Source organism: Oryctolagus cuniculus, chromosome 6 (genome assembly GCF_964237555.1).
Source record: "Oryctolagus cuniculus chromosome 6, mOryCun1.1, whole genome shotgun sequence".
Lineage (NCBI taxonomy): Eukaryota > Metazoa > Chordata > Mammalia > Lagomorpha > Leporidae > Oryctolagus > Oryctolagus cuniculus.
This window is the reverse complement of record NC_091437.1, coordinates 70,766,189-70,781,126: the sequence shown is the minus strand read 5'-3', so window position 1 is coordinate 70,781,126 and position 14,938 is coordinate 70,766,189. Positions and strand designations below refer to the sequence as shown.

At 49.3% G+C, this 14,938-nt stretch overlaps 1 long non-coding RNA gene across 1 annotated transcript in view; it reads right to left on the bottom strand.

Annotated features, from left to right (window-relative positions):
* Positions 1-719: 719 nt before the first annotated feature.
* Positions 720-14,938, bottom strand: part of LOC138850071 (uncharacterized) — a 108,267-nt gene continuing 94,048 nt past the window's right edge. Inside the window, exon 3 of the long non-coding RNA XR_011389467.1 lies at positions 720-943. This is a non-coding gene — a long non-coding RNA (uncharacterized lncRNA). The remainder of the gene's footprint in view (positions 944-14,938) is intronic.

Below are 14,938 nucleotides of genomic sequence, written 5' to 3'. Positions count from 1 at the left end.
CTAATAGGAACGGTGAGGATGAAAAGTTACCAGCTTACTTTGAGTGCATTAAGATGTCTAAATAGTCTAGTTAAGCTATCTCTTTTAAGATTTGTAAAAGTATATGATTTCTACAATTCTTGTCTGTGTCTATCAACTGGGGTATGTCCTTCAGGGGATGCCTCACCTCAGAAGACCTCTTTGGGAGTGTCCACGGGGACTGATGCTGTCACTGTAATGTACTGGGGAGACGTTGGAGAAACTCTAAAACTTTCTGCAACACACAGGAACGTCCACCTCCTCACGACAGAGGTATCTGGACCCAAGCGATAACAGTGCCAAGACTGAGAAACCCTATTTTCAACTGTCTAAACCATGAGGCAACACAAACTACTCACAGCAAACAAAACTGGTGAAAGTTACACTCCCATCACACATGCACTGTTCTAGTCTTGTCCCAATAACCACAAGTTAGCCAGGCAGTAGTGCGGGTGTAGCATTCGGTAGGAGTTCAGAGAACTGGCTTTGAACTCAAGGGGATCTAACAATGAACCCCAACAGAGTTTACACATCCAAACTCAAGTTGTTACCAATAATACCAGTCCTAGCTCTTAGTCGTTACTGTAAGAAACATTACATCAGAAAGCATTTCAAAAGGCTTGGCACATAGGCTAAGCCTCACAAAAACATCAAAACCTATAATAACTTTGAGAATGAATTCTTCGCCCAATAATGAATCCAATATGGATCAAAACCTGATTTTCTGACAACATTAGAAACTTACCATCACTGGCCCCATCTTCTAGACCCAAAATATCCCCGTTCCAAAGCCTCTACATTCTAGAACCGTGTCCATTATCCCTATGTGATTCAGAGTGTGTCTTCACTTCCTTTGACACATCGCTTCCATTGGAACTCCAAGTTACGTCAGTCAACACACTGTTACTCTTCGAAGTGAGAGTTTCTGACAATGAAAAAAGAAAACACATCAGTATGTCAGCCACTGTGGTCATTTATCTAAAGGAAATTGTAAGCATGCTACTTGCCACAATCACAAAGATACAAAACTCTGACAATACTGAAAGCAATGTCTTATGTCCAATCCTCTTGCCTCAAGTTTGAAGAACAACCTAAGATTCTTTGAGTTAAGGCTAAGTTACAACAAGAAAAAAAAGGAGAACTGGCTGAGATAGATTATCAATTGATAGTAGAAATGAAAGATCTCCGTGAGTGAGATCCCAGGGGAAAGAAGGAGCCATCCAAGAAGGAGGTACCTTCTTTCTCTGAATGCTGGAGAGAAATTCCGCTTGAAGGATGGCCTTATCTAAACAAGGGCAGAGTTTGTGAACTCAAGAGGCATCCATACCCTTAGCAGCTCGTCACAAGAGCCTCGGCTGATCACTGACATCATAAATAAGAGTGTCAATTGTTAAATCAACAACAGAAGTCACTGTACACTTGCTCCTCCTGTAGGACCTCTGTCCTTAACGTGGTGTACTATGAGAATTCACGGTAACACTAGCCTTCAAACATTACTTTCCACTTTGCATGTCAGTGTGGGTGCAAGCTGTGAAAATCTTTACTGAGTATAGAGTTGGTCTCTATATAAAGATAATTAAAAATGAATCTTCATGAAGAATGGGATGCGAGAGGGAGTAGGGGGTGGGGTGGTTTGGGGGTGGGAGGGCAGGTAGGTGGGAAGAACAGCTACAATCTGAAAGCTGTACTTATGTAATTTATCTAGTAAATAAAAGCTTTCTATAAAAATAGATACTAGATATTAATAAATAGAGCACAGATATAATAACAATAATAATAACAATAATAATAATAGAAAGAATCAAAACAGACTGAATGCTCCAACATGGGAAGTATTGCATATAGCAGCCTCCCAGAATGACAATGACCTCAAATAACACCCTGGCTCAGAATCAACCCTGAAGACATTCTGATGTGGCTAAAACACCTATGAGAGCATGTCAGGCATGGGAAGACAAAACACTGTGGCACACAGGGTTCCCCATGAAGCATTTCTGTGGGTAGACCCCAAGAGAAAGAAGTGGTCATCCACAAAGGATACACTTTATTCAGAAGGCACAAAAGAACTTCCTCTTCCCCATGGCCCTGTCTAAATATGGAAGGAGTCAGTGGATTCCACAGGCTTCCACAGCTGAGGCAGCTCAGGTCAAGATCCTCAGGTGTTCGCTGATGTGCTAATTCTGAAATTCTCAACAGGGGTCACTGTGCACTGACTTCCCATGCAGGACCTCTCTGCTCAAAGAGTTGAGGTATGTGAGTTAACAGTACCACTTGGTCACAAAGATCTACCACACTTTCACGTGAATGACACCATCTATGGATTATAAGCTAGAAGAATGTCTCATGCTCGCAAAAGTCACACCGCCCTTGGGTTCTTCTCCAAAGTTAACTCACTCCACCGCAACAGATACTATAGACATACGTAAGTCAAATCTCAGAAAGCCTTACTTTCATTGAATTCAAAAGCACTTTCATCTCTTGTTTGTTGTAAAAACAAGCCTGCCGGTGTTCTAGTGCATAGTAGGGTAATAATACTTCACCAAACATACAGTCTTTTCTCAAAAGCTAGAAGAAAGACTTCTGAATGTACATACTACAAAGAAACCTTGAATAGGGAAGCGGTGGATGCGGATGACCTAATATGATCATTTAAATGTATGCATGTAGGGCAATATTACATTATACCACATCAATATGTACAGCTACTCTTTGTCAACAAATAGAGAAACACATCAAAAAGGAAATACATCATTGTTCAGTGAAATGCATCTCCAAATGCTCACTCTTTTTCACAGAAGTATATGCCATTCCAAAGTTTCCAAATACGTATAGTATTCAGCCCGTCATGTTTTGTTAATAAGTTCTAGGTAAATTCTACTCCTGTCAGAGAAGATGCCCCTAAAGGAGACAGAGGAGGAAGAGAGGTGGGAGGGCTGCTGTGAAGTTAGGTATGGTGGGAGAATCACTATGTTCCGAAAGCCGTGTTTAGGAAATGCATCAAGTTGGTATAGCTTCCATAAAAGGTGTCTGGGAAAAACTGGAAATAAAATAATCCAGGATTCCATGGCTGGCTGTGCACTGTGTAGAGAAAATCAGTGTCTACAGGGGCTCTTTGCTGTACACCCAGGGCAACGCTCTTTCCGTCTTTTCTCTAGAAGATCCCACTTGGGAAGAAATTATGGACATCTAGTAGTCTATTTTCCTGTCTTGTCTAGTAGTAGAGGGTGCACTGCGCTTCCAACAAATCCAAGGCTGATGCTTGCTTTTGTGGAGTGGGAAGTAAGGGTGTGACAGTCAAGGGATACTCTTAACAAAAGAAACATGGGTTGAGAAGGAATTTAGCCTAATGGCTTAGATGCTTTGATGGTGAGTTCCGATGCCCATTTCTCATATCAGAGTACCTGGTTTTGATACTCATCTCTGGAGCCTAACTCCAGTTTCTTACTAAAATACCTCTGGGGAAACAATGGTTCCTATAACAAGTTCCATGCTATTCACATGGGCGACCTGGGTGGAATTGCCAGTTCCCAGTTGCAGTCTGGCACATCTCAAGGCACTTGCAGGACTGGGAAGTGAATTAGCAGTTGGGAGCTCCTCTCCTCTCTCTCTGTCTCTGTTCCTTTATAATGTTAAGATGGGAAGCGTGGCAAAGGCCCTGCCAACTCGGAAAAAAATGCGTTAGTTATAAATGAAAAGGCTGTTATATTCAGCCACACACAAACCTTAATTCATGCATGGCAAACCAAGATAAAGGAAAAACAAATACCAACTAGGAAAGTGTAGGTGGTCTGCCTAGTATATCAAAACGAAAGAAACCTAACGTACACATTGTTCTTGGAAACGAGGGAGAAATGGCCAACATTCCAACAGAAAGATGGGCAAAGGACAAGGACAGTTGACAGGAAAAGGGACACAAGTGGCTTTTCTTCCAATGGAAAGAGCGCCACCTTTCTCCTGTGCAGGGCAATGCAAATAGAATCTGCACATCTCTCATTTGGCTACAATTCAAGTACTTGGCAGCATATATTGGAATAAGAAGACACTCCTCGAGGAGTGGTAATGAACATGCGAAACCATGCAACCTCTATCAAAGGGGAATCTAGCAATAGAGTTCTACAGTAGATCTGCCATTTGCACTGGCACTGTCACTTCTGGGAGTTAACTCCACAAGTATAGGGGCATATGTGGTTTCTGTGTTTGTGTTGCTAACACTCAATGCCTGAGACTGGATAATCTGTGAAGGTCAGAAATTTATAGTTCTCACACCTAGAGCGCCTGGGAAGTCCAACATCAGGGCATCAGCATGCTTTGTCTGATGAAGGTCTTACTATTGCATTGTCACATGGTGCAAGGCTGAAGGCAGAAGGGCCAGAGAGCAAATCAGCTGAACACCACATGGAGCCTGTTTGACAGGGACCTCAATCCCCGGTTTCAGTAAGGCCCAGCCACGACCGTTGTGGGTATTTGGAGAGTGAATTAGTGGATAGAGATTCTCTCTCTCTCCGTTACTTTGCTTGTGTCTGTCAATGTGTGTGTGTGTGTGTGTGTGTGTTGTGTGTGTTTCCACATCTCAAGAAAACTGAACGAAGAATCCATCAAAGCCAACCATTATTCTACAGTGAATACTCTAAAATAGACAAAATTCACAGTCTGCTCAGTTCTTTAGAGGTGGACTAAATGCTGATATCATTTAAAGATGATGGTCCTCTTTCTAGAACACAGAAGGAAACAAACTCACCCAAAGCCTAATGACCCTCATTGTATTTTTATTTTTTAATATCTTTCCTGATTTACTTGGAAGATTTCTGGGTTCATATTTCATATTTCTTGATTTAGTATAGAAAGGTAGAGTGACAGCGAGGGAAAGACAGAGTAGTTTCCATTCCCTGGTTCACTTCCCAAATCCTGCAACAGCCAGGGCTGGCTGGACTAAGCCAAAGCCAGGAGCCAGCACTTCAATCTGGGTCTTGGAATTGTGTGGCATTTTGTCATCCGTTGGGGCATAGTCTGTTTCACAGGTGCATCTGCAGGCTCTTCTATCAGAAGCACAGAGGAACAAGGACTCCAAAAGGGGATATGAATGCCCCTTGTGGTATTTTAATCACTGGACCAGATGCCCACCACAAGAGTGATGATTTATTCCAGTCGATGTCTGCTAAGTCCTTTGTATGAGAGCAAATTAGGAAAAGCAAGCAAAAGGAGAGAAGTCACTTTCCCAAAACTGGCTTAACGCACAGCATCACAATGTTCACCCACAACTTCACTTCAACAATGGCCAAGGGCAAGGACAGACATTTCTCCAAAGACGAACAGCACAAGAGCTATATTGAAAGGACACACTATTATTGGTCATTGGCCATCGCAAATCAAGTCTGCAAGGAGATAGATACCCCTTCCAAACCACCTCGAGGCTATTCAAATTACCATGAACCTGCAGTTGCATTCTCAACGAGCTATCTAAAAGAACCGGAAACAAGTTTGAAAAATATTTACCCAGAAGACTTCACAGGATTCACACTAGCCAAAACACAACCACAGCTCCAGTGTCCATCAGTAGATGAATGAATAAACACAATATGGTCTACTCGTATGATGGAATTCAGCATGAAGTAGAATACAAGTACTGATACGGGCTACCGCATAGGCAAAACTTGAAACCATGGTGCAAGTTGAGGGAATCCAGACACAGCAGAGAATAGTTTATAATGCTAGCTCTATGAAACATCTAGAGCATACTCACAGACCGAGAACTAATTGGCAGTTGCAATTGCTGGGGGAAGGGAGACTGGAAACTGGCTACTACTGGGTTTCGAGCTTGCTTTGCAGGTGATGTGATTCACTATTAGATGGTGGCCGAGGCGGTGGTGGGCAGGACTAAAGCTCTCAATAAACTTGCATACAGCCTTTTGGGAAAATTTTTCTGACTGCACCCACCAGTGAACTAGGGCCTCTCTGCTGCTATAGATTGGCTGGTCAAATTATTTTACTGTTTGAAAGGCAGAGTGCCAGAGAGACAGGCAGGGAGGAGGGAGACAGGGAGGTTGATCCAGTGAAACACACGAAAACCCCTTCAGCTGAAACCCCACAGTATCCACTGTGAACCAGACATGTCCTGTCCCCACAGCAAGTAGGAACAAAGTACAGCAGGTGGTATTGAACACACAGCAGGCCATCAGTACCTTTAGAGCACACCGCAAGTTGGGGGTGCACAGGATGTGTAGAAAATCACTCTCTAGGCATGACTGGTAGAAAGGGATACTTTGGTGACTTCAGTGGAAGAACATCTACCAGAGTTGACCAGGATTTCCTTCTCAAGAATTCTAGGTCTTGAATCCTCCCCCAGAGAATTATCAAAAGCGATGCATGAGAATCTACAAATTCGGTAAGACGATCAGGTTTCTCACAAGAAACTTTACAGGCCTGAAGCGTGTGAAAGCTTATCTTCACATAACTGAAGGAATAAACTTCCAACCAAAATGACATCTTCTTATGGACAAGTTAAGGGACAGCATCAGCATTAGACCTGCCTGACAGGGAAGCTCTATTGCCCTCTCCTGGAAGCAAATCGACACTACATGGCAGCAACACAGAACAACCAAAAAGTGGCAAAGCGCCCCAGGGTAAGAGAAAAGGAAAAGACACATACAGGATCTTCACTACCGCCATGGAATAGAAATCACTTTTACAAGTTGGAATGCAATTTAAAGTAAAATCACAGAACTTGCAATGACTATACGGATCTCATGTGTATTTTGTAGCAAGTCATTTGGAACTACATTGCTTCTATGTGGATGAAGTGGAAGTCTAAACTAAATGTTTATAGGTGTGAATAGTTTATAGATTCCCATTGCAATGTGTCAGTAGATACCTATAGATGATGCACAAAAGAAAATGAGAGATAAGAAGTCATTAGGAGGGGCTGGCACTGTAGTGTAGTAGGTTAAGCGCCCGCCTGCATCAATGGCATCGCATATGGGCACCAGTTTGAGGCCCGGCTGCTCCACTGCCTATCCAGCTCCCTGCTAATGGCCTGGGAAAGACGTACAGCCTGGAAAGACAGTCAGTGATGATTCAAATCCTTGGGTTCCTGCCACACAGGTTGTTGACCCAAATGGAGTCTGAGGCACTTTATTTGACTTAAGTTTTGGGGGACTGAACCAGCAGATGGAAAATCTCTGTGTCCCTGCCTTTCAAACAAATACATAGGAATTCTTTGAAAACAGAAAGCGCAATGGATGGCATGGCGACATCATAGGTCAAGGCACCTCCTGCAGTGCTGGCATCCCGTATGGGTGCAGGTCTGAGTCCCGGCTGCTCCTCTCCTGATCCAGCTCTCTACTGGGCCCAGGGAAAGCAGTGGATGATGGCCCAAATGCTTGGGCTCTGGCACCCGGTTGGGAGACCCAGAGCAGGCTCCTGGCTGCTGGAATTGCATTGGCACAGCTCCAATCATTGCGGCCATCTAGGGACTGAATCAAGGGATGGAAGAACTCTATTATCTATCTATCTATCTATCTATCTATCTATCTATCTACCTACCTACCTACGTACCTACCTACCTATCTATCTCTGTCTGTCTTCTTCTGCCTCCCTGTAACACTGACTTGAAATTAAATAAATAAATCTTACAAATGTACCCAAATGACTCCTGGCCTCGTTCATGACTTTCTTAATTCCCCAGTCTTATCGCTTGAAGCAGGGAGGACTAGGGCTCTTCCTATTGCTTGGAGGACATGGAAAAGAAAGCAGCTCACCCAAAACTCTAGGGATTACAAGCTAAGTCTAATGCCAAGTCCCTCACTTGACTCCCTAGCGAGGAAAATGATTTCGCCCATGTCCTCTGAGATTCTTTCATAAAACACCAAGCAAACCAGACCTGGAAGGAGTCTATTTCCTCAGGCATCCTTAGTATTGCACTCTTCTAAAGAGGCTGGACAATTTGAATGAGCTCAGACCTATTTTCAAATGGATGCCACTCTCTGTGGTCACAATGAAGCTTCCTAGCCAGTATTTGATCCCCCAGCCCTAGTGATTTTCTGTGAGGTCTTTTGCTCTATCGATAAGGTGGCCTGTTTCTGGGGCCCTGCATGCTGCAGATGGGAGATCTGATGCCAATTTGGGGGCATGGCTTTCAGGTGAGCTCTCTCACCTTCTCCTGGAGTTCTTGGACATGGCTGCTATCATAGCCAGAGACACTGAACCCATATTCGGGGAAGATGCGCTTTAAGCTGTGACCTCAACATCTCCCGAAGGGGCAGGGTCCACGACTCAAGATGCAGTTTAGAGTCTGTTGGGTCCCTAACCTTGGCTTTTCATGGGTCTCCATACCTTGCTTGTTTCTTAGGGGTTTTCCCGAAGGAACATGCTAGAGTGTTTGGAAATGATACGAAAAGGAGGTTTGGGACCCAGCTGTCTGTCTGTCCGCAGGCTTAGGGCCCTGTCTACATTCAAGTCTCTTGAGGGAGCTGAGGAATGGCACTGTGTTTGTCTCCTTGTGTACAGTTAAGGGGATGATATTGTGGCAGCAGCCCAGAGGGGCCTTGGCATATCTTCTTAAGGGAAAGGCTCCACAGAATGGAACTTTGAAGATGTGACCTCACTTCCTTGGTGATAGAACTTACACTCTGATAGCAACAGTCCTTAGCGGCTCACTTGATGGGAGACGTTCAGGAGAAGACCATGTTCTCTCGTTGCTGCCAATCGTTGCCAGGCTCTGGCCTTTTCCGGCGCTTGAGACATTGGCTCCGCTCTCACACGGGGTGTCTGTGGCCTCTTACTGCAAGGCCACCCCAGGGAACAGAACAGCCCAGGAGGCAGCCCCAGGTAGCGGAACAGGCCCGTCCTGGCAGGGGATCACCTGTGACCCCATCTGGGTCTTCTTTGCCCCTCCCTTCACCATGACAGTGGCAGAAGAAGAGGGGCTCTTGCTGCCCAGCAACACGATTCACGTGTTGGAGCCTCCTGTGTCTTGCGTGTTCATACCCTATTTTGTGGACAGCCGGTTGGGCAAGTGGGTGTTGGGGGACCTCCTCTTGTCTTCTGGAGACCTCTCTGGCTGCACAAGGGTACAGAGGCCCTTACTTTCCCGACCTGAGTAACAGAATGCCTCATGGGGGGAATTATTCTCTGTGGGGACAGCCAAGCACGACACTGATGCCTCCGGTCTGGGCTGCCACACACTCTCTTTGCAGAGCTCCACACTCGAGTCCACAGACAGAACACATGAGGAAGCCACAGGCATCGTCAATGGACACGTGAGTCAGGCCAACAACGTGGCTAATGCCGGTGTGGAGGGAGCGAGGGGCCCAGGAGTACCCACATGTTGGGGCACGAGATGACCACGGTGTGCCTAGAACCACATCCTGAAGGGAGGAACGCCCCTGGCTTTTGGCCTCGTGATCTCCCACTCAGTGACTGACCCCCATCCCACTCTCAAAGAAATCTCAGCCCCTTGGCAACTGGGTGTTGGGAAACTCCCTGTTCACACAAGCATCGTGTGTGGCCATGGTGCTGAATGTTTGCCCACCTAGTCCAAGAATCCTGTGCAGTCCTTAGTCAGCTCCACTGCCTTCCAGGTCTTCTCCAAGGTTTAGGACTCAGTGATCCTACCAGGAAGGTTTTCCCACACAAAAGGGCAGAGGGTTCAACCAAAAGGCTGAAGATACCACACAGGACTGGAGCCTGGCCCCCACCTGTTCTATTCCACGGGACGACATTGCCCCTGTGGCCACACTTGCATGGCTGCTGGGAAGCACTGGGATTCAGCTGCATTGCCACGGCAGCGGTGCTGCAGGACACAGACTCACTGTCTCTCACGGAGCACAATCAGCTAGGCTGCTCAAAGCACAGGAGCCCAGGTTGGGCAGCTCTCCCAACAGGAGTCGCTTGTTCCCATTTCTGGTGGCTGCATGTCAGGGCATGGCCAAGGTGATTTCTCAGGAGGGCTCATTGCCATCTCCATCCCCAGTTTCATTTCCTATGCTCCCCTGGGCTTCTCTGTGCCCCTGTCGCATCTGCCAATGAGCACAGCAAGGTAATGGGATGGGGCCCACGCCATTTCTGGGGGTAAGGTCAATCACCTCCTTGTGGACTACTGGCCCAACTGCAGCAGTCACACTCAAGTGCTCTGGTGTCAGAACAACCCCACGTGTGTGTTGGGGATGGGGGCCACAATTCGGCTCTGAAAAGGCAGTGATGCCCTGCTGAGGACAAACTCCAAGGACCAGGCTGGCTGGGGACTGGCTCTACACATGTGTCGTTGTAATGCCTCAAGTCAGGTCACTTGGCAGAACGCCTGTGGTCATTACTCCACAGGCAGACACCTCTGACTATGGCTCTTTTCAGGATCTAGCCTCCCCTGGGGCTTCATATCCTACTCCGCCCACTTGTTTCCATTCTGCAGTCTGGTGGCAAAGCAAATCACACAGTTGCCCTCATTTCTAGCTCCCCCAAGGGGCACGGAATCATCTTTCACTGCTGGCCCCCTCGCAGGACTTTCTCATCCCTCAGTCCCTGTTCGGCCTCTTGGCCCCAACTGGGGTTTTCTCCCAACCCGGGTGTCTGCTCCCCTGTGCTCCCTGGAACTGCCACTGACTCACGTCCTTTCTGGTCCTCCCTAGTATGGAAATGGGTCCATGCTCTACTTGGCAGAGGTCTGTGCCATGCGGACCCTACAGCCAGACACTAAAGAGATGCTGCTGGATGCCCTGGTCCCGGGCCCCCTGGGAAAAAGGATCTGCTACTTCAACACCTTCCTGTGTACATACAGCGACTTCTCCACCATTCCGTATTACTTAGACCAGATATTCGACAGGTGGGTAGCTGCCTTTCAGCACTGCGGTGATGCAGAGATGAATCTTACATGTTTTAGATGACCTAAGCGACTTAAGACATGGCGGGCATGGAACGGGTGCCTTTCTCTGTGGACAGGGCTACTGGCACACTGCGTCACACCTCTTGATTTCCTTTCTCTGCACCCTCACGAACCAATGTCTCTACTCAGGTGGGAACCGGCCATGTGCCTCTATGGTTGGAAAACCTCCCAGATGGCAATCCTGCTTTCCCCTTTTTCAAGAATCAGAAATGTTTTCTTTCACAGGCAGAGTTAGGCTGAGAGAAAGAGAGAATGCGTCCTTCTATCTGCTGGGTCACTCCCCAAATGGCTGCAAAAAGCAGGGCTCTGGGAAGCCGGGCTGAGGAGCCTGAAGCTCTATCTGGCCCCCTCAGGGGTGCCAGGGGTCCAACTACTTAGGCCATCATCCGGCACTTCCCCAGGCTCATTAGCAGGGAGCTGGACACCAAGGACAACAGCCAAGACTTGAACTGGCCAACCCTGATATGGCTTGCCAGCATCACATGTGGGCAGGGGCATTGGAAGCTGCTATGCCTTCGTACCGGCCACATTTCCTACTTGTTCCAGCTGCTCCTGTCCTTGATATATGCACAGAACAGCTGCCCTCAGGGTTGGTAGCAGTTGCCCAGACCCCTCATCGACCTGGCAGGTCTACAAGGAATCATTCACTCTACACATATATGGGAAGCCCTTCCCTTGTGCACTTTTCCAGACACTTGCCACAAATCCAGTGAACAAAGCATTCAAGGGCCTCACAGTTGTGGGGAATCAGACCCTCACAGCCGAGATCCTATACAAGTCCTGTCCTGCAGCGGCAGAGCTGAGGCTTGCTGACCTCCTCTGGGAGTAGCTGCAACGTCCCCTACTCTGATCACAAGGAGAACCCCATGTCCCACTAAGATGCGGGGAGATTGGGGTGCAGATGCGGCCTTCTGTCACTCGAAAGAGTGGCAGGAAAATGAGGGCTGAGGCAAGGCAGAGGCAGACAGTAGGTGCAACTCCAACTTCTGGCCCCACCACATGCAAAGGAAGTGCTGAAGAGCAGTGCTATGGATAGGAGCAGACACGTTCTGCAGAGGAGCGGGCATGTTGGGGCTCACAGACAACACCCACATAGCCATGCCCAGGGCAGTTGCTTCCAGCTTTGCCTACCCTCCCTGACCACCCAACCCAACCCACCATCCCAGGAGCAACCTACTCCCAAGTCTGCTCAGAGCCAGAGCCTAGGGGCCTCCACCTGAGAAAACCATGGGAATGAATGGGAAGGCACTGCAAGGAACATGAGAAGGAAGCCATCCAAAGGAAAGCTACTGCCGGCAATGCCAGAATCCCTTGTGGGTGTTGGTTGGTGTCCCTGTTGTTGCAGTCCAGATTCAGGACCCTGCTCGGGGGTCTGGGAAAACCAGGGGAACATGGTCCAAGCATTTGGACCTCTGCCACCCATGTGGGAGACCTGGATGGAGCTCCTCACTCCCCGCATGAGCCTGGCCCAGTGCTGTCCACTGCCCATCCGGGGAGTCAAGCAGTGGATGCAAGACCTCTGCCCCGGTGTGTGTCTCTCCCTCTCTCTCTCTAACTCTTGGGATTCACAGTCAAGAAATCACCTTGGAAAACAGCAAAGCATGGCATTGTCTTTAAGAAGCTAGAGTTCACCGGCAGGCTCCGTGCCCCACCCCACACAGGGAGTCCTGGAAGGGCAGCAAGCAGGGTAAGGTCAAGTCTGACTCTGCTGCCCACTCTCCTTCCCCAGGAACATGGCTTCCTGTTTGCAAAGCTGCAAAGCCAAGTACAAGGCCGAATTCTGCGATCGCACGGATCTCCCGCTTCTCAAGATGAAGGTCGGATCCAAGCAGGTCCGCTTGCCCAGAGGAGACCTGCAGACCCATGCGTGCTTTCTGCGTGTCAGGATGGCCTACCCAAATCCCACACAGGCAGAAGCAGTCGGTAAGATGCACTGCACTCCGCGAGATTCTCTCGGTGGGCTTTGGGGCTGGAGCCCCTTTAGAGGCAATGGGATCGCTCCTGGCTTTGGAGAGGCCATTGGAAAGTGCTTGATGTTGCTGACCCTTTCTCTTCTCCCAGCTCCTGCTCTATTTGCCAGGCTGCAGTCATGCCAAACACTGGCTTTAGAGCCAGATCCCCCACTGCTCACAGAGCTAGAACATCTTTTGGAGACAGGATCCATTTCAAAACTGAGGCTGCCAGCATGCGCAGAATCAGCACCAAAGACAACTACCAAAGTCTCCTGCGCATGTCTGGGACCTGCAAACAACCAGCCTCGCAAGATGGCTAGCATCACCACATTCCCCGCCAAGCTGCTGGCGGAACAGTTCACACTGATGGACGCGGTGAGCAGCGGGCTTGTCTCGGCAGGGCCAGGCCCGGACACCCCTTTGGCACCAGCCTCCCCACAGCTGCCCCGACCAGAATCCAGTGGCCTGGCTGCAGTTCAGGCTTCAGGTCCCACCACCTATGTGACTGGACCAATGTCTTCACTCCCAAGGCTGCCTTTCTCCCATGGCTGGCAGAGAGGGCACCCAAACCACACCAGCTGCACAGTGACTCTCCAGATCAACTGACATGGGCCTGGCAGAAAGTAGGGCTGGATCTGACCCACAGGGTACTGGACGGGCCTAGGTGGAGGGCATCCAGGTCCACCCACTGCCTTCCCATCTGCCTGCGATGCCACAGCTGTCCTGGGTCCTAGCACACATATCCATATCAAACAGCAAGCACCTTGTTGGAGTTGCCACAGGGAGCAGCACTGGCACAGGGACAAGGACTCCAGGGCAGATGCCATGAGAGCAGAAGGATGAGATACTGGGTGAGATGCCAGGGAGCACACACCTCTGTCTCTTTCCTCAAGGCTTGGGAGGGTTGGGATCTGGGCTGGCAGGAGCGAGGCGACCTCAGTGGCAGAACACATAGCCCAGCTGCTCCCACGTTGGGGAGCTGCATGCCAAACTACCTGAGCTGCAGCTTCGAGCACTGTCACTTGCCGGGGTGTCTGGGCTTCACTGCATTCGAGCTAGGCTGGCTGTGCCCATGGGATACCCTCTTGCCCCCAGGAGCTCTTCCAGAATGTGGTCCCCTATCAGTGCCACAGCTCCATCCGGATCCAGCAGAACAAGGAGGTCAATGCGCAGCTGCCCCCTACTGTTCTCGCTGTCATCATCCACTACCACCACGTGGCCCATTGTGTTACTACCACGTGCTTGGGGGACCCCAGCATGAAGGCAGCGGACAGGGCCCGCGTGGTGGAACACTGGATCAAGGTGGCCAAGGTAAGCTGAGGCTGTCCCAGGGGCTCCCTCTCTGCACGGCAGGGACGTGCCACTTTGCTTCCTCAGCTCTCAGGTGTACAGTCTGTGGTCACAGATCCTGCCCAATCCCTGGGCTCTTGGGATCCACGAGGTGGCCTGATCTCACTCACTTGTCCCAGAACTACATGCTCACTTCCCGCCTAGGCCCCTGACATGGGTTGAAACCAATCTAGCCCATGTGAGCGTGGCTCAAGGGGGTCCCATCACTGACCTGCTCTGGCTCCCTGGCCAACTCTCTGATGCATGAGGGGGATGTCAGCACAGCTGGCTGAGCCTGGCTCAGGTGGGGCTCCAAGCCACCTACCTGCCATTCATCCGCTCCCTGCCCTAGGAGTGCCTGGCTCTCCGGAACTACTGCTCAGTCCACACCATCCTCTGCGCTCTGCAGAGCCACCCGGTACGCCAGCTGAAAACAACGTGGGGAGAAGTCTCCAGGTGGGTGTGCATCCCTCAAAGCACCTGGTGGACCCGGGACTACCCTCAGGCCTAAGCACTAATCCTCCAAGACTCACAGAGGCTGGTATCCTGGGACACAGGGAGAGGCGTGGACTGCCGGGGGCAGGGGTGGGGAGCACCATCTTTCAGCGGCCCTGGGACATGAGGACTGGGTTTCTGCCTCAGGATGACATTTCCATTAGTCAGGCACATGTGGCTTCCAAACTACATACTTGCGCCTGTGCACCACGCAGCACTGGACCTGCCTGGGCACTCCAACTCTGTAAACACTCACTCACACACACACACA